Source organism: Schistocerca cancellata, chromosome 9 (genome assembly GCF_023864275.1).
Source record: "Schistocerca cancellata isolate TAMUIC-IGC-003103 chromosome 9, iqSchCanc2.1, whole genome shotgun sequence".
NCBI lineage: Eukaryota > Metazoa > Arthropoda > Insecta > Orthoptera > Acrididae > Schistocerca > Schistocerca cancellata.
The window spans coordinates 446,424,649-446,445,415 of record NC_064634.1 but is presented as its reverse complement, the minus strand read 5'-3'; positions in this window follow the sequence as shown (position 1 = coordinate 446,445,415).

The window sequence follows — 20,767 nt, the reverse complement described above, 5'->3', positions numbered from 1 at the left end:
GATACAATAAAGGTCTGATCTTATGTACTTCTGTATATTGTTTAACAAATAATAAAATTATTTCTGCACATATTTTCTTTGAAAATTAAATAGCTGTAGCACTAGAATTGTGGAAAATATGAAAATCGTTTTCACTTTCTTTCATGTAGTCTGACCTCAGATCATCATATATTTTTAGACAACATAGTTGTATGAAGATAACAGCGATTAATTTACTTATAATCAATTATTCAAAATGACAGTCACAATCGCATTATTTATTTCGCCGCCAACCGGTTTCAAATCAAATGAATACGATGCCAATATAGCAGAGACAATAAAAAAGAAAACACAGGCACAACGGCCCAAAATACCCCAAAAAAGAATTTTCTCGAAAATGCAATTTATGGGGACGATATCGGATAAAATAAATAGACTATTTAAAGAATCAGAATTAGGATAGCCTTTTCCTCGAACACTATAGCCAATAACTTTAGACAAAGCATAGGAGATTTTAAAAATAAAATCTTCTACACATCGGGCGTCTACAAACTAACTTGCAAAGACTGTAAAAAAATCTACATTGGACAGACAGGGAGAAATTTTAAATCTAGGTTCAAAGAACATACTACGAGAATAGCACGCAATAAATCGCTATTTGGACAACACCTAGATGCCGAGAAACACACAGAAATTAATATAGAAGAAAATCTAAAGGTACTGCATGAGATCCAGAAGGGACCCATGATGGGCATCTTGGGAACTTTAGAGATCTTCCTGCCCAATAAACAGGATCCAGCGGCAATTCTTAATGAGCAAATAGTAAACTGCGATAATAATTTTTTGAAATCTTCGCAAATATTATTGGTTCATGACTATACTGCCTCTCCTTCTCAGCTATATTAATATTGTATGACGCTGTACACTGGTACTACTTTTATTGTAGTGTTTTAATTTTATAATGAACACCTACAAAGTTTGAAGATTTCCTTACATAAGTCCTAAAATATTAATATATAATTCAGAAACAATTTTGTGGATGAGTATCCATAATACAACGACTTACGTGGATCTACGGCAGCATGACGAAAGGAGGATTGTGATACACCGATGCTACGATATCGAATGCAGTGCTACAGCAGACGACACGTAAACGGAGGCTACTATGACGACGGAATCCTAGCCAAATAGGCTAATGGGCACTCGATATACTTCCTTTTCTAATATGTTAATTTTATAACGAGGAATACACTGATTTTGGAGTTTTTTACTTTTTACTAGGAACAACTTTTATAGATAGCAGCCAGAACACACCACAACACATGCTGTGCAAAGATAATGCCACAGCAGAAGACCACCTGGAATGACAATAACATGGCGGAAGAATGGTTATGGTACCCCGTTACCATAACAACGAACGCCGCGCAAAGATGGTATTACAGCAGACGACTTATACGAAAGCGGCTACCATGACGACAACGCCCCAACCACACACGCTAGGGAGCGCATGAAATATACTATCGCTCATGGCCAACGGCGTCCCTACCACAAAAGATAGAGGGCTCTGCTCTACCCACAAATGATGTGAAAAATGAATTGGACAACACTTACCTGAATTTTAAATAATTGTAAATTCCTCGAGGTTTAATTACTTACAGTTATTATTTATTATGTTTTATTTAACAACTGGAACAAACTTTAAAATTTACGATTTCTTGCTTAAGCTTGTAACTACCGTTGGTCACTGGAGGACGTTACCAACTGCCCATGTGTTGTTGGCCGTTATTTAAGCTCATGCAGAGAGCCAACCATGCATAGTTACCAACTGTGCACAGGCAGGGTGACGACTCCAGTGAGCGACCAAATGGGTCTAAAAAGCTGTTTATTTATGTAACTTTGACTAATTGCTTGTAGATTACGTACATGATTACTTACTAATATTTTAACTTTACAGTGTAATTTGCCCTGAAAATGACACATCGCAGTGTATCTTTTCGAAGTGGCAAAATAATAATGATGCCATTTGACATCTGATCGTAGCGGAAACACTGTCGTTGCCGCATACAGACATATATTTAAATTTGTTATTAAAAATGTTCCCGATGTCCAAATCGATTCATTTAACTACCATTTCGTTCACAAAATACTGATTTAAGACGCGAAAAAATTCGAATTCTTGAAGCAGATTCACTAGTAAGTGCCCTTACACGATGAAAATTTAGTTGAGGGCTTAACTTCGCCCGCCACCTCTCTGGGAATTGATTTTGAATGCAAGGGAACAAATCCACACCTGAGATTTAAAACAATACTTCTGAATTAAATCGCAGCTAACTATAATCTACGCTGCGACGGCACCAGTAAATGTAACAATGGGAGACCAACGCGATGGGATTAAATATCTTCACTATGATTCATTGCTAAATATTTTATTAATTAATACTGGACACACGTCCACAGATCAGCTACAATGCGCCCGACTGAACGTTACGACTAGCAGCAGTTGAAAACATGAGTTCGTATTTAGGGAAACTACAGACGAGCCGATATATCGAGCAGATATACGGAGCAAAGTGAGACGACTGCGTGAACATAGGGTAGCACCTGTTGTGTGTGTTGAATCATGTGTTTTAGTTTTGGTAAGAAATTATGTTTTAAAAACCTGAAATTCAGAACAGTTTTCTGTAAAAAAAGATCTCATTCTAAGTTTTTCAAAACTTTTCAAAAACCAAAACTTACGTTTTCATGTGTGGGTCGGTGGAAGGGAGGGCGGGGGGCCGTATGGTTGAAGAGGCGTTCGGGGTTTCCGGTACCTAAAATTTTAAAATTGAACACTACACTTCATCAACTTGACTGCTTTTTAGCCGATCTTTCACTGCTATCTGCGTTGAAACCTTTCAGGCTTCTTGAAAAAACCAATATTTTGCCACGCTGTAGAGCATTAGCGGAGAAAAACTTGTAATTTTAAGACGATTGAACAATGACTTCCTTCTGACCCGAATTAATTCGTAGATGTATTTTTCTAAAATAACAAAGATAAAGTCACTTAACAAAACTGTGATCTAAACAGAAAACTAAACAGACAACTTCTATATTTACTTAACTTACAATAGAATGGAACACTAAAGTTCTTCCTTCGATGGGATGTAATGTTTACCATGGGCTGATAAATTCTCTTTCGCTAAATTTTCAATCTTTTTTACTTTATTTACTGATGCACATCATCGTCAAACAGTGAGAAGACAAAATGGTTCAAATGGCTCTGAGCACTATGGGACTCAACTGCTGAGGTCATTAGTTCCCTAGAACTTAGAACTAGTTAAACCTAACTAACCTAAGGACATCACAAACATCCATGCCCGAGCACCAATCTACTGCCACTAATTTTGGAGTAATGACATTTTTCCGCATAGTTGTTTTACAGGTTCCGAAATGTATGTTCTCGAACAGAGAAATAATCTTGTAAATGCATGCCATTTTCAATAGAATCTTAAGATAAATCTGTTGTAACGGTTCATAAGACGATGTCGAAGGAGCTGGCTTGGAAAACAATTTAGAGCATAGTTTTACTTAATAGTTCTTAGCACGCCCTTTCTTCTTTTATTAGCCAATGTTTTGTCCGCTCCAACTACGTGATCAGGTCGACCTGTCTTCATTAATTGAAGCGCATCGGCATGTGCAGTGTCTAACAAATTACCTAAGTTGTTGACGAATTCTTGTCGGCGCTGCTCAAATGCGTTTTGGGTTTTCTGTGTACTGTTTGTAACTCCAAAGTTTCACAGAATAAGGCAAGGATTCGATAGGCATATAGTGGAACATGCAGTTTCATTATGTAAATCTGCAGGCTTTCGTGGCCGTTGTCACTTAAGTTAAAATCTTCTGGGCAGCGTCATGTTTCTTTTAAAATGTTCGTAGTTTCGACCCCTCTGCTGGGATCTTCCTCAGGATCTTTTGGTATCCACTACTGCTGGAACACCGAGGAAGATCCCAACATAGGGTCGAAACGCATAACATTTTAAAACATGACGCGACCTAATAACCCAGAAGATTTTAACTTCAGTGACAACGGCCACGAAAGCCTGCAGACCTTCATAAAACGCTTGTATGGGCAAGAGGTTTATACCACTGTCAGAAGAGTGGAGAACCTTCGCAGAAGAAGAGGTAAATTACTATGCGATTTGGCCTTTCTATCCCGGTGCCGTGATAATGATGTTATTCCCACATTCGCCACAATAAGCCACCATGTGCAGACAGTGAAAGCCAGGAGAATCTACAAAAGGGCCAGCGAAGCACTTCTCCGTGAAAGAATCCAGCAAATACGCAGAGACTTGAATTATGTTAGCTCCATTTGAATTGATGTGCATTTTTCACTGGCGCCAACTCTCTCACCCCAGGACTGGGATAAAGTGGACAGAATAACGTTTGATCATTCAACAAGGTTTTCGGATTTCAGTGCTATGAAACAAAAAGAGAAGTTCGAGAAGCTAGCGGTTACAGTTCAGAAGGAAGACGCTACTGTGGGTCCAAAGCGAGTAGTGGTGAATCTCTCGTCAGAAGTACTCGATGAAGCAGCTGTTTCAATTCTGGGCAAAGGTCTGAATTTCGCAACTACACCGAAGAGAATACCTGTCGAAGAAATCGTAAGTGCCGTCAAGGCATCCTTGTTTCGTCTTCCGAAGGTGCAGGCCGAAGAAGTAAGACGAGATGTGTCGAGAGTTCCACGAAAATCGAAACCTCCGAAAAACAATATATCGGCGCAGGGAAGGAAATCTCTTATTGGACTCATGCGAAACGAAAGCATTGTTGTAACGAAATCGGATAAGGGGAATGCTCCTGTTGTTTTGGACGCTGTGGATTACCACAGGAAGATGGAACTACTACTAGCTGATCGTGTTAAAAAGCGATCCGACGAACAGAATCGTTCGGAAAGTGAAAAACCTGATAGACTCCAGACTGGACATCTCTATTACAAAGAATCTAACACCTCGAATACCTGTCTCACCCAGAATGTACGGACTACCGAAAATACATAAAAAATCGGTTCCTTTGAGGCCTATAGTCAGTGGGATTAACTCGCCGACTTATTTTTTTAGCACGTCATTTATCTGGCAAACAGACATCTAGTTGGTAAAACAAATACTTTTATAAAAGATTCGAAACATTTTTTGGAAATTATACGCACACTGAGGATATCTACAGGTGACATTCTTGTTAGCTTCGATGTGACACCGTTATTTACTAACGTCCCAGTATCAGATACAATGGAGATCTTTTTTTTTTGTGGTTTTAGGGCGCACAACTTCAATGGTCGTTAGCGCCCAGACTACGTTAGGAATGCACCGCCAGGCACAACTTTAAAACAGCAACTAAAAGGGAAAACACGATAACAGACAGACTGACAGGCATAGGATTAAAAAAAAAAAAAAAAAAAAAAAGCATAATCAAAGATCCATAGAGAGGTTGGTCAAGTTGATAAAACGAAGAACGCGAGCAGCTGCTCGTGGGTCATCCGCTAAAATGGCATCTAGACTACATGGCAGGCCAAGATCAAGACGCAGTGTGTTAAAATCCGGACAGGACGTTAAAATGTGGCGGACCGTCAGCAATTGCCCACATGGGCAGAACGGCGCCGGCGCAGCCGTCAGCAGATGGCGATGACTGAACCGGCAGTGTCCAATTCGTAACCGGGCCAAAACGACCTCCTCCCGCCGAGAAGGGCGGGAGGAGGACGTCCAAGCCACGGGAAGAGGTTTCAAGGCCCGAAGCTTGTTGTCCGTAAGTGCAGCCCAATCGGCATGCCACAGCGATAAAATGCGCCGACAAATGACCCTGCTACAATCTGACGAAGGGACACAACAAGAAGCTGTCCGAGGCTGGAGGACCGCAGCCTTGGCCGCGGCATCTGCAGCTTCGTTCCCTGGGATACCGACATGGCCAGGAACCCACATAAAGCTAACCGGAGAACCGACGTCCACCAGTTGCTGAAGAGAGCGTTGGATCCGGTGCACGAAAGGGTGAACTGGATACGGAGCACTGAGGCTCTGGATGGCGCTCAGGGAATCGGAGCAGATGACATAAGCAGAATGTCGGTGGCGGCAGATGTAAAGAACAGCCTGGTAGAGGGCAAGGAGCTCAGCTGTGAAGACCGAACAATGGCCATGGAGCCGGTATTTGAAACTTTGTGCCCCGACAATAAAAGAACACCCGACCCCGTCATTGGTCTTAGAGCCATCTGTATAAATGAAGGTCATATTAATGAACTTCGAACGAAGTTCGACAAAACGGGAGTGGTAGACCGAACCAGGGGTAACCTCCTTTAGGAGCGAGCTGAGGTCAAGGTGAACGCGAACCTGAGCCTGGAGCCAAGGTGGCGTGTGGCTCTCGCCCACTCGAAAGGATGCAGGGAGTGAAAAATTAAGGTGTTGAAGGAGGCTACGAAAGCGAACTCCAGGGGGTAGCAGGGCAGAGACATACAACCCGTATTGACGGTCGAGGGAGTCATCAAAAAAGGAACGATAAGACGGGTGGTCGGGCATTGACAGTAGCCGACAGGCATACCGACAAAGCAGTATATCGCGCCGGTAAGTGAGTGGCAATTCACCAGCTTCAGCATGAAGACTCTCGACGGGACTAGTATAAAACGCTCCGATCGCAAGACGTAAACCCCGATGTTGTATGGAGTTGAGGCGGCGTAAGATGGATGGCCGTGCAGAGGAGTATACGAAGCTCCCATAATCCAGCTTGGAGCGGACGATCGACCGATATAGACGAAGTAGGACGGTTCGATCCGCTCCCCACGACATACCACTGAGAACACGGAGGACATTTAAAGAACGGGTACAACGGGCGGCCAAATATGACACATGTGGAGACCAGCTAAGTTTCCTGTCAAATGTAAGACCTAAAAATTTTGTTGTCTCCACGAATGGGAGAGCAACGGGACCGAGTCGTAAGGACGGTGGGAGAAACTCTTTGTAGCGCCAGAAGTTAATACAGACCGTCTTCTCGGCAGAAAAACGGAAGCCATTGGCGACACTCCAGGAGTAAAGACGGTCAAGAGAACGCTTAAGAGAGCGCTCCAGGAAACATGTACGCTGCGCGCTGCAATAGACGGTAAAATCGTCCACGAAAAGGGAGCCCGATAAATCAGCTGGGAGGCAATCCATTATTGGATTGATCGCTATGGCGAAGAGAGCGACGCTCAAAACTGAGCCCTGTGGCACCCCATTCTCCTGGCAAAAGGTGTCTGACAGGACAGAACCCACACGTACCCTGAACTGTCGATCCACTAAAAAGGAACGAATAAAAAGAGGGAGGCGACCGCGAAGGCCTCATGTATGCATGGTGCGGAGAATGCCCGCCCTCCAACAGGTGTCGTAAGCCTTCTCCAAATCAAAGAACACAGCTGCGGTCGGGCGCTTCCGCAAGAAGTTATTCATAATGAAGGTCGACAAGGTAACCAGATGGTCAACAGCAGAGCGACGCCTACGAAATCCACATTGTACATTGGTAAGTAGGCGTCGAGACTCGAGCAGCCAAACCAAACGAGAGTTAACCATTCGCTCCATCACTTTACAGACACAGCTGGTAAGCGAGATGGGTCGATAACTGGAAGGCAAGTGCTTGTCCTTCCCCGGCTTAGGAATCGGGACAACAATAGACTCGCGCCAGCATGCGGGAACATGTCCCTCAATCCAGATGCGATTGTAAGTACGAAGAAGGAAACCTTTACCCGCAGGAGAAAGGTTCTTCAGCATCTGAATATGAATAGAATCAGGCCCTGGAGCGGAGGACCGTGACCGGGCAAGTGCGTTTTCGAGTTCCCGCATGGTGAATGGGGCATTATAACTTTCACGATTCGAGGAGCGGAAGTTAGGTGGCCTAGCCTCCTCTGCCTGTTTTCGGGGGAGGAAGGCAAGGTGGTAATGAGCGGAACTCGAAACCTCTGCGAAAAAGCGGCCGAAGGCATTGGAGACATCCTCAGGGGCCACAAGGACGTCATTCGCGACCGTCAAGCCAAAAACTGGTGAGTGGACCTTAGTGCCATATAGCCGGCGCAGGCTACCCCAGACAACAGAAGGAGTAAAACTATTGAAGGTGCTTGTGAAAGCAGCCCAGCTGGCTTTCTTGCTTACTTTAATAATACGACGACACTGTGCACGTAATCGTTTATAATTGATACAATTCGCCACTGTAGGGTGGCGTTTAAAGGGGCGTAAAGCGTCTCTACATGCTGCGGTCCACCAGGGGACCGGTACGCGACGTGGAGAAGAAGTAGGGTGAGGGATGGAATATTCAGCAGTAGTGAGAATGACTTCCGTGAGGTGTGCGACCTGACGATCGCAGCTTGTGAAGGTTTGATCCTGAAAGGTCGCCCTGGAAGAGAAGAGCCCCCAGTCTGCTTTGGAGATGTTCCAACTAAATGAGCACGGAGAGGGGGTATGCTGCAGGAGATGGATAACACACGGGAAGTGGTCGCTCGAATATGTATCAGAAAGTGCACACCACTCAAACCGGCGTGCAAGTTGGGTAGTACATACAGAGAGGTCTAAATGGGAATAGGTGTGAGATGTGTCCGAAAGAAAAGTAGGGGCGCCAGTATTGAGGCAGACAAGACTGAGCTGGTTGAAAAGGTCTGCTAACAAGGAGCCCCTTGGACTGGATGCTGGAGAGCCCCAAAGGGGATGGTGGGCATTGAAGTCTCCAGTTAACAAAAATGGTGCAGGTAGCTGAGCTATAATTTGCATCATGTCTGCCCTGGTAACGGCAGACGACGATGGAGTGTAAACGGTACAAATGGAAAATGTGAAAGTGGGGAGAGTAATTCGGATGGCAACTGCCTGCAGGCCGGTGTGCAACGTGATGGGATCGTAGTAAATATCATCCCGGACCAGCAACATAACCCCTCCATGAGCCGGAATACCTACCACAGGGGGTAGGTCAAAACGCACAGAGGTGTAGTGTGCCAAGGCACTTTGATCGCATGGGCGTAGCTTCGTTTCCTGGAGGGCTACGACAAGCGGAAGCGGAGCAGCAACTTCAAGTCCTCTCGGTAGGAGCGAATGCTGCGAAAATTCCAGTGAATAAGTGCCATCGTAAGAAAAGGAAGATGAGAGAAGGGGTCACATCGAAGGCCGCTGAGGGCCTGGCTTCGAGCGAGCACTGCCGCCGCTATCAGTAGGCGGACAGTCATCGTCCATTGGTTCTATAGGTTCATCGGCCATCTTGGTAAGATCGCCGGGAGGGGGAGCTTCCTCCGCTGGTGAACGGCCAGATGTTCGGCTACCAGCGGTGCGGCCAGGCGAAACGGATGACGGCCTGGGGCGGCAACCGCTGGGTGGCGCAGGAGAAGAAATGCGCCGTGGTGGAGAAGGAGAACTGTGCTTCCTATGAGCCTTCTTGGATGGTCGTTTGGTGAAGTACTGGTCGATGGCTGGGAGGTCGAGGTACGTAGGAAGTCTGCATGGGACGGTTCCTTCTTGAAGGCCCGTGCATCTGACTTCTGGGTCTTCGTCTTAGCAGAAGCTGATGAAGGGGCTTGTGTCTGTGGGGTGATGGGAGGAAGAGGAAACGTCGACCGCGCGATCTTAGCACTGGCCGAACGGACGACCGTGGTGCTGAAGGTCAGATCGCATGTCTGGGATGCCACCTCCCTGGTAGTCCGAGGAGAGGCGAGGACAGTACTGAATTTACCCGCTGGGAGCAGCGTGGACTTCCTACTAGCAAATAGCTTGCGAGCAGCCGAGGTGGACACTTTCTCTTTGACCCGAATTTCTTGGATACATCGTTCTTCCTTGTAGATGGGACAGTCGCGGGAGGACGCTGCATGGTCACCCTGACAGTTCACACAACGAGGAGACGGAGGTGGACAGTCACCCTCATGGGCGTCCCTGCCACAAGTGACACATTTAGCCGCATTGGAACAAGACTGGCGAGTGTGATTAAAACGCTGACACTGGTAGCAGCGCGTAGGTGTCGGGACATAGGGGCGAACAGAAATAACCTCGTAGCCCGCTTTGATGCGCGATGGCAGCTGAACACTATCAAATGTCAAGAAAAGCGTCCGGGTCGGTACAAGGTCATTGTTGACCTTTCTCATGACCCTATGGACAGCCGTCACGCCCTGCTCAGCGAGGAAAGACTGAATCTCCCCGTCAGTCAATCCGTCGAGAGATCTAGTATAGACCACACCACGAGACGAATTCAAATTTCGGTGAGCCTCCACCCAGACAGGGAACGTGTACAGGAGTGTGGCTCGAAGCAGTTTCTGTGCCTGAAAGGCGCTCTCAGTTTCTAGTAGCAAGGTACCATTACGCAACCTTGTACAAGACTTAACAGTACCGGCTATGGCATCGACGCCCTTCTGGATAACGAAAGGGTTGACAGAGGAAAAATCCTTTCCGTCCTCAGATCGAGAAACGACGAGGAACTGTGGGGCAGGCGGTAGTACCTTTGTCACTGGTGGCTGGTCATGTTTCCGTTTGTGGGCAGAAGTCGAGAGAGAAGAAGAGAAATCCATTGCGGAGGAATCCCCCATGATTGCCAGCGTCTCCGATGGCATGCTCCTTCCTTATGGGGACCCTCTCAGAGGGCACTCCCGCCTTAGGTGAATGTTTACACCTCAGGTCACACCTCCCGAGAAACAGACGGAGGGACCAATCAGCATGGTCAGAAGGTATCAGCTCAGGCAATCACCCCTCCCTGGGCCTGGCCTTTACCAGGGGGTACGTGCGTGCCTTACTTGTCTACCCAGGGCGGGGAATTACGCGTTACCCCGTCACCGGCTACGCGTGCGAACGCGTGGGTCGGCCTTCAGGCGCGCACAGGGAGGAAGGAAGAAGAGGAAACGGAAGAGAGAGAGGACAGACTGTCTCAAACGCCGAGGCGGAGACCAGACAAGGCAAGGAGAAGAAGGCAAGGGAAAGAGTAAGGAAGACAGTGAGATGGAGAAGAACAAAGAAAGGAACCAACCAAAGGAAGGAAGAAACGAGAAGTGAAAAACGGAAAAGACCACAATTATAGGTCGTGGAACCGTCCGTCTCCGGACGCAGGCGCTAACTACCCCCTTGAGGGGGATGGACTCCTTTTAGTCGCCTCTTACGACAGGCAGGAATACCGCGGGCCTATTCTAACCCCCGAACCCGCAGGGGGAAATGGAGATCATGAGAGAGAATGTTGGTCCAGATGTTTGTGACTTCATTGAATTATGTCCTCGTTGGAGCTATTTTAAATACAATGGTGAATTCTATTTACAGGCTGACGGCCTTGCTATGGGCTCATCCATTTCGCCAGTTGCAGCTGACGTTTTTATGGAACATTTTGAGCAACAAGCGTTAAGTAGTGTTCCTTTGAAGCCTTCTTGCTGGCTCCATTATGTGGAATTTACATTTGTTACATGTCCACATAGCGAAGAAGAACATGTGTTCCACAATTTCTTAAATGGAATTCACCCCAAAATCAAATTCACCTTGGAGGTTGAGAGTGAGGTCGGCCTCCCGTTCTTAGATGTGTTGGTATACAGAAGATCTGATAACACTCTAGGTCACAGAGTGTACAGAAAGCCGACTAAAACAAGTTTTTAGATGCCACTTCGCACCACCACCGAGCCCAGAAGCAAGCAGTACTCAACACTCTTCTTCACGTGCCTTCCGTATCAGCGATGACGACAACCTGGAATCGGAGTTGAATTTTTTAGAGGACATTGAAGGCAAATGGGTATGATAGTTATTCAATCGACAGGGCTTTTAGGCAGAATATTTATACCGCTAATAAGAATGACGAGGAACCGCCTTCTCACTCCGTCACGTTACCGTTCGTTTCTGGGGTCACTGACCGCATAAGCAGAATTTTAAAGAAAAATGGTATTCAGACATCTTTCTTTAGTCAAAACAAAATAAGATACTTTTTCCGAACGAAAACGGATGCACCTGATTACCTCCACAATGCAGGCGTCTATCAAGTGTCATGTGGCTGCGGCAAAGTGTATATAGGCGAAACGGGAAGAACTGTTAAAGAACGCTTTAAGGAACACGAACGGCACATGCGGCTATAACAAAGTTCAAAATCGGCAGCAGCGGAGCATCACGAGAACTGTGGCTCTTGACATCTATTTTAATAACGTACGTGCACTGGCTAAAGAAACGAACATTTATAGAAGAAAGGTCCGAGAAGCGGTTGAAATTTCTACGAATGCATCAAATTTCAATGAGAGGGCGGACGACTATAGGCTTCCGGCATCGTGGCTCCCCGCCATCAAGGAAGTAAATACGCCGCCGCGGTGTGTGAGCGGCATAAACATCGCGCTGCAAGTCACCTCGGCGGACATATTATTTTGGGTAAACATTCCTCCTCTCTCTTGCTCTGTTCGTTTCGAATCTAGCCACTGATGACGACCAACCAATAGCAGTAGCAGGCATTTCAACCAATAACCCTTCTCCAGAGTAAGTGCGGAATAGTGCCGTTCTAGTCAATGACTATGAACCGCCAATGGTATTCACAGGAGATTAGCTACCAAAGCCCCTTCTTCTGCATCAGAGCGGGAATATTAGCCTATGACTATTGCCCACCAATGGTAGCCATATGAATTTCAACCAATACTATCACTTCTCCAGCACGAACGCCAGAAAACTCTCCCTTTATAAGTGGACGCGACACTCGTCTCTGACAGTGTTCCAGCAGTAGTGTACACCAAAAGATCCTGAGGAAGATCCCAGCAGAGGGGTCGAAACGTCGAACATTTTAAAAGAAACATGACGCGGCCTAATAACCCAGTACATTTTCAGTTTCACTGATAGTTAAAAGTCACTTCACTGATATAAAAAAAAACAAGACTGCCAAAACTTTGCATTATAAGGCAGTTTTGAGCCTATTATTTGATGTTTTACGCCACCTACTTAGAATACACACTTTTTAGAACTACTACGTACAACGTATTAACTTTTAGATGGCGGATCACTCCCTAGTCCTGAATCGGCAGAAGTTAAAGTCAGACGGCTTTGGCGGATAAGCATTCGTTGTTGGCTGCAGCCAACATTAGCTAGCTCACAGTACTGTGTGAGGTAGCCATTGTTGTCTGCTGTATTACTTTGTTGCTGTTCAATGTATTTACTACACTTTCCCGTAAGCATGTAGCGTAATTTATGGTGCCAGCACTGCAAGGATAACTTACAGTTAACACACTGTAATTCCGTTGACATGCTCAATGATTGACGACAATCCGCTTATTGTCAACGTTGAAAATATTCACTAACACGTCAACGAATACTGTGCATTCCTCTTACTTCGCAAGTACTGACATGTTTCAGTACAAGTCAGCGCGGATTACGGAGGTCCTACGTTTACGAAATTTTATTTACAATTTTTTTCACATCGTATAAATAGTACATTAAGAGGATATGCTTTCAATAAAATCAACCGATTTTTTGGGGGGACATTAAATAAAAATTTCCCCTTCTCTGGGTAACTACTATTACGTCAAACGATATTTGTTTCAGGGTGGCTCATGTTCAAAAGGCAGTGGAACCAAAGCGTTTTACAAATTGGGCAAATGCACACTACAAGCATATAAGAAAGATTTGTCTAATGATGCTAATTGTAAGCAGTTTTTACAGGCCCTAAACTTTTCACAGGTCAGTTGCTGCAACTCAAAGTTAAGAATATTTTATGGTGCAAATATACCAAGAGTAGGAAAAATTGCAAAGCTGAAAATGGCTGCACACTGCCTCTTTTCCTAAACGACAGTCCTTTCTGTGTTTTGGGCAGTCTACGTTTTTCCAATTGTGCCTGCCTTTCCTCCATGTGTGCTTGTAATGAGCCTATTGTCAGACTGCCGCGACCCTTCATAGAACCGTCGGGCAGGCTGTCTTATTCTGTCCCTAATTTTGGGGATCCCCGTTTCTTCGTGCAAGGCCCTGGTCGGGCAGTCTCGCGGTAGGTGCAGCGCGAGTCGCAGAGGTATCACTTGCACCCCTCGTAGCCGACGTATATGGGTATCGGCTGCGTTTCCCCACACAACAGACGCGTGTTCTAGCACTGGTCGGATCAGTGCTAAATACAGCGTAATTCCGCAGTGAGGAGGAAGCTTCGATTGTGGGTTGAGGAGGCGATACAGTGCCTTCAAACGACCATTCGCTTTCCCCTAGACCTCATGGATATGCGACTTCCAGGTAAGGTGCCTGTCAACACTTACCCCCAGATATTTAGCCGTGAGAGACCAGGAAATTGAGCCTCCAATGATTTGCAACGGCTGAATGTCCATAGGCACTCTACGTGTCGTTATTACGGCGGCGTGACTTTTAGTAGCATTAAATTCCAGCCGCCATTTCGTTGCTGAAGCCCCCAGAGCGTCGCATGCCTCCTGTAAGCGGCGGCAAACGACATCGATCCTTAGGGTACGAGCACAGAGTGCGATGCCATCCGCATAAAGGACGAGTGATACTCAGTTGGTGCTTGACACGTCGGATGTATACAGGAAGTACATCACGGGGCCGAGAACCGACCCCTGTGGCACTCCCACTCGCATAGGCCTATTTGTAGAGATGCCGTCTTCGGCACGAACGTGGAACGTCCGGTCGAGCAGGTACGACGCGATGAGTCTGACGTGTGGCGTCGGCACCCCAGTACAAAATGTTTGTAGAGGAGGCCCTCGTGCCACACACAGTCAAAGGCCCTGGAGACGTCAAGAAATACCGCCCTTGAGTACTGCTGACGCTCCAGAACTCCCATAGCGTCCTCGACAACACGCAGCAGTTGGTGTTTCGTGCTGTGGCCATGCCGGAAACCGAACTGCTCTGCAGGAATCAGAATCAGCCCATCCCTGATCAAGTACTCCGCCAGCCGTTTAATATTGAGTTTTTCGAAGACTTTTGATGGAACAGGGAGCAGACTTATTGGTCGACAGTTTTGTGGGAGCCTCGCATCTTTGTCTTGTTTGGGAATGGCAACCACCTCCGCGTGTTTCCACCCAGAGCGGTAGTCGCCAGTCCGCAAAACATAGAGGCATTTGTGACAGGCTGCAGTGCATCAGGTGGCAGTTGTTTCAGCATACCTGCTTCCACCTGCTCATCGCTGCAGGCCTTCCTGGTATTTAAGGAGCGAAGTTGGGCGTCTACCTCTTCTCAGTAATGAGTTCTACAGCGCCACCTGCAACTTCTGTGCAGAAAGTGGGCAGCCGTCTTTGAACAGTTTGTGTGCGCTCTTCATCCATGTTGTCTTCTATCGGTGTGAAGTTGCCCGCACAGCTGTCAGCCAAGACACTGGCCTTGGCGTCAGGCTCCCAGTCAACCCCTCTGCCGACTTGTAGAGGAGGAAGACAGGGCCCTTTTCTTAACAACTACTTGGTTATGCGCCAGGCAGACCCATCTGCTACTCGACGCACGGCTATTTTGCCTGCCCAGTTTTGGTTCCTGTGGTTTTCAACGGACACCCTTATCTCACGGCGTAGCCGGATTAGGTGGCGTTTGGTGGGAGTATGGCGTGTAATGTGCCGTTCGCAGAAAAGCGTGTTGTTGTCCGAGATGGCCTGCAACATCTCAGAGGGGAGCAGACGTGATCTGTCAGGAGACCATTGTGTACCTCTGGGTGTGTCAGCGTCTACAGCCCAGAGTGTGTCCACTATGAGCTGCCGCAGTGTCTCGTCTGCGCTGATGATATAAGGGTCTAGGATGGCATTAAGAGCGTCTTGTAGCTCCTCCGTAAACTGTTACCAGTTTATCCTCCCTAGCTGGCGACGTCGTTTCGGTGGCTCCACACCGTCAGTATCTATGTCAGAAACGACCGGTAGGTGGTCCGACGAGAGAGCCATTCGACTGTTGTTGTTGTTGTTGTTGTTGTTGTTGGTGGTGGTGGTGGTGGTGGTGAGGTGTCCGAATCCCATCAACACCGCGATGTCAAGCACGTGAAGGCAGCCGCGTGCATTGTTCAGGTATTGCGTCAGGTCATATGGCCCTAACACTACCGCGTTGTGTTGCCGCACTACCCGCATAGACGCCGATCATTGTTATTTGTGACTGTGGAATGCCATTCAGAGTGATCAGCACTGACGTCACCCGCGATAAAGAGTTTACCGCCGAGAGACAGTAGTGCTTCAACATCTCTGGTTTCTAGTGGCCTTCCAGGTGGCTGACAAAGTGAGATGAATGTAATTCGTCCTGACAGTGTCTCTACCGCAACAGCAGTGGTCACGATTGTTGCTAGCTGAGGAAGCTGCACAACATGGTGTTTCAACGAGATCTTAACGTAGAGGACAGTGCCGCACCCCGCTGTTGGCTTATCAGTACTGTGGCAAACGAAGTTTGCTGTCCGCGCATGGACGCCAGGTTTTTAAGAAACTTTCCTGGACGAGGCAGATGTCAATTGCCTCGTAACGAAGCAACTGACGAAACTCTCTCATCTGGGGACATATACTGCATTCCATGTGCATACGGTCAAACCATGGACTGCATTAGGCATGGTGCGCCTGCTTTTCCTGTCGGTGGTTGGCCGCAAGGAGCGTCTGCACTGCCGTCACAAGGACGGTGGGAAGAGTCTGGAGCAACTCTCTCACTGTCTAAATGAGAGAGCGAAGCTCACCTCTTAAGTCAACGTTTGCGCCAGTGTCCTCAGCTGACTCGCCAACGTCTCGGTGACCACAGAAGACTTGCGCGCCAAGAGAAGCCCTGTTCAGTGCTACCGGTGCCAGGGCATCAACCATATCGCCCGGCATTGCTCCATGCCTGAAAAATGTGTGAAATGCGCCGGTGCTAACCCAGAGAAGGGCTGCCCCATCCCCCGGAAGCAGCAGCCAACGTGCGCTCTCTGTGGAGGCGCTCACGTTGCCAGCTATCGCGGCTGCGAAGCTTGGAGGCGCCCCAGTGCTCGTCAGCGAGGCCAGTCAGTCGCCGCGAAACAAAAGAAGTCTGTCAAGGCTGAACCTACAATATCCCCCGCAGCGGTTGTCGCCAGAGGACTGGCGCCCCGCCGACCCAATAGCGACGACGCCGACCATGAAGACCCACAAGCACGTCGCCGCAATGAAGACTCACAAACCCGCGATCTTTTTGAAGACGCAGAGGCACGAAATCCACTACTACACTGCGCCACTCCACCAGAATTCGTCGGACCCGGAACCGGGCCGCCCCTCTGCTGCCCTACCCGCGACGTCTGGTGAACGCCCCCAACGCCGCGGAGGCCGACGCAAGACAGGGGGTCGCACAACCAGCGCTCCTGAAGAAGCCACGTACAATGGCGAAGAGGTGGCCACTTCCATCGGCGCCAGAGAAGATACGGCACCTGCCGCCTCCGCCACGGGCATCGCAAGTTTGATTACTCAACTCACCGCACTTGTGGCGAGCACAACAAAACTGCTTGATGTCCTCACGCAGCACCTGACCACTGCACAGAAGATTGCCGCACCGGCAGCCACCAGACGCTCCTCCACGGTCGTCGCGTGGAACACCCTCTGTCTACGCACACAAGCTGGCGAATTTCGTCAATTCCTTCGCGATGAAGCCGTAGACATCTGTCTGCTCAGCGAAACCCGCCTTAAACCAGGCATTGCAGTCAAAGCGCCGAACTACTCCTGTTACCGTGCTGACAGGTAAACTGCCGGTGGAGGAATGGCCATCTACATACGGAATGGGATCCGTCACCACCAGATTCAACTGCCGCCGCTCGCGACTCTGGAGACGATCGGAGTTGTCGCGCACACGTCAGCGGGAGCCATAACTTTCATTGCCATCTACAAACCGCCGTCGCATCCATGGGTAGATGCGGACTTAGAATCTCTTCTCTCCATCGGAGGCAAGCTGTTCATCGCTGGAGACTATAACTCCACGCACGTCGCTTGGCATTCACGACTAACCAACAGGGACGGACGCCGCGTCCTACGAATCGTGGATCGCAATGACGCCGTGGTAGTGGGTCCCTACGATCCCACCATCTTCCCCGTTAATGGACAACCGGACATCGTCGAATTCGCGGTCGTGAAAGGCATTCCGCACCGGATCCTCGCATCGACACGGAATATCCTCTCCTCTGACCATGTGCCAGTTGTTTTTGACGTCGACCTCGACCCACTGCAGTTACCCAGGCGTGGAGTGTCACTCTCTGGAGTCAACTGGGATCTCTTTCGCAACACACTGACCGAGTCCCTCGCTGCGATGCCACCTGTGGAAGACGCAGAAGCAGAAGACTCACTCCTCCACTTCACAGACGCCACCCTCGCCGCAGTCAAAGAAGCGGCTCCGCCCAGACGCGAGCGCCAGGACCAATCTCGACAGCTGCCCCCCGATCTCCTTGCAAAAATTGCGGAGAAGAACAGAGTGTACCGCTTATGGCAGCGTACACGGAACCCCGCCACCAAACGGCAACTCAACCGTATGCGGCGCGAAATCACGGTGGCTGTGGACAATCACCGCAACCAGGAGTGGTCTAACCGTGTGGCGACTCTTCAGCTTGACGACGGGTCTGCCTGGAGGACCACGAAACACTTCCTACGGCGAACGCAGCGTATGCCGCCTCTCCAAACTGCAAACGGAATTGTCTGAACCAAACGCGAAGGCTACGCCCTCGCCGATATTTTTGAAGAGAACTTCAAGCCTGTAGAGGATCCACTGGACGCAGAACATGAAACGATGGTCGCCGACCGGCTCCCTCGCTACCTGGAAACGGAGGGCGATGATAACATCGAGGCCACAACACCTGAAGAAGTCTCGACGGCTCTCAAGGCCCTCAATCCAAAGCGAGTTGCAGGCCCTGACGACGTCTCCACTGCCATGCTGAAACAACTGCCTGAGGACGCCTCCACTCACCTGGCTGCAATCTTCAAAAAGATCTTTCGCACAGGTCACTTTCCCCTGCAGTGGAAGCACGCTGAGATTGTGGCTATTCCTAAGATGGGAAAAGATCTCCAGAAGCCGAAGAGCTATCGCCCAATTAGTCTGCTGCCTGCCATCTCGAAAGTCTTCGAGCGCGTCTACCTGAAGAGACTACAGCAACACGTCACCGCCGAAGCTCTACTCCCAGATGCCCAGTTCGACTTCCGTAAGGGCCACTCTACGGAGCACCAACTTCTCCGACTCGTGGAAGAAGCCTTTGATTCCTTGGAGAGGCACGAATACTTCGGCGCAGTTTTCCTTGATGTCTCGCGCGCTTTTGACAGCGTTTGGCACGATGGGCTGCTTTTCAAACTTCTGGAATTGGGGTCCCTGGATCACACATCCGTCTGCTAAAGTCCTACCTCGATGGACGGACTTTTCACGACCGTGCTGAAACTGGCCTCTCAACAGTCTGTCCCATCAGAGCAGGCGTGCCACAAGGGTCGGTTTTGGGGCCGATCCTGTACACGCTCTACACGGCTGATACGCCAACGGTCCCTCGTGTGCACCTTGCACTTTACGCCGACGACACTGCGCTCTACTCACGAAGTATGAGCGCGGACACACTTCGCCAGAGGTTGCAGCACGCCGTCGACACCCTCGCCGATTGGGCCATCAAGTGGAAACTGCAGTTCAACGGAGCCAAGACACAATTTTTCATTGCAACCCGTCGTGTCATCCCAGCCGCTCTGCCCCCAATCGTCGTTGGAGGCAGTCCTGTCAACTGGCGACCGACAGCGCAGTATCTTGGGGTCACCATAGATCGCCGCCTCACCTGGGGCCCGCACGTGAAGAGCGTCGTAAAGCAAGGGGTCGACTTCTTAAGCTCTACCCCCTGCTCAACCCGACGTCGACTCTCCCTCCGCGACTGGGCGTCACGCTGTACAGGGCGCTAATCCGCCCTGTCTTCGATTACGCGGCTGTCGTCTGGGGGAATGCGGCAGACGAACACCTGAAGAAACTACAATCTCTGCAGAACAGGGCTCTGCGCCTCGCGCTGCACCTACAGAGGGACTTCCCATCTGGACCACTGCACGACCTCGCTGAGGTCCGCAAAGTTAAGGACCACATCCGTACGGTTGCCCGCCGCTTCTACGAAAAGGCGCGGCAGTCCGAGAACCGGCACATACGCTCACTGGGGCAGAAGATCCAGCGTAATGCCAACACACGCTGGCCCCAGCTCCTTACAGCATAGGATGTCACTGAAGAAGAAGAAAAAAGAGTGGAAAAAACAAGAAGCCAATCACCACTAGAAGACACACCGCCAGAATTGAATAGGAGGCAAAACATGTATATGTTGTGAAGTCCGCATTAGCCGAAGACAGAAGAATCTTCGTGAAGAAGCCACGCAGTGTCCTCGTTTGTGGGGGCGTTCACGTTTCGCGGGCGTTTCCTCTCTGGTACGTTCCCGTGAACGTCTATCACGGCCTGTTGGCCAGACGGGCGTTACTTATTCGGTCCGCGCCCGTTGGCGACTACAGTAGCGGCAGTGGCAGCCGGGCATCGGACACCGAGCAGCCTAGCTGTGTGCCACGTGGAGAGTGCGTTACGTACTTTTTAGTTCGAGACGTGCTCGCCACGCGGAAAAAAAGCAACCGTCGCCCTGTTGGGACCGAAAATAGTGATAGGCGAGATCCTCCAGAATAGCCGGATGGTTTAGGGATGGATAACATAGGGAACTATGGGGCACCAGCGCCTCCTCACCAGGCAGCCAACCGAAAGGTGACCGGCTCCCTGGGCGGGGTACGTCCACGCGCCTCGAGGCATAGATCTCGAAGTAGGGCAAGGCAGAGATCCGCGAGTAGGTCCGAGTCGCCTTACCAACACCAGAACGTCGACCGCCACCACGCCGGAAGAAGCGCGGAGAGAACAATGGAAGCAAGAGCGACACCCAGCATGGACCCAAGAGTGATCCGCCAGATTGAAAGGATGCGAAT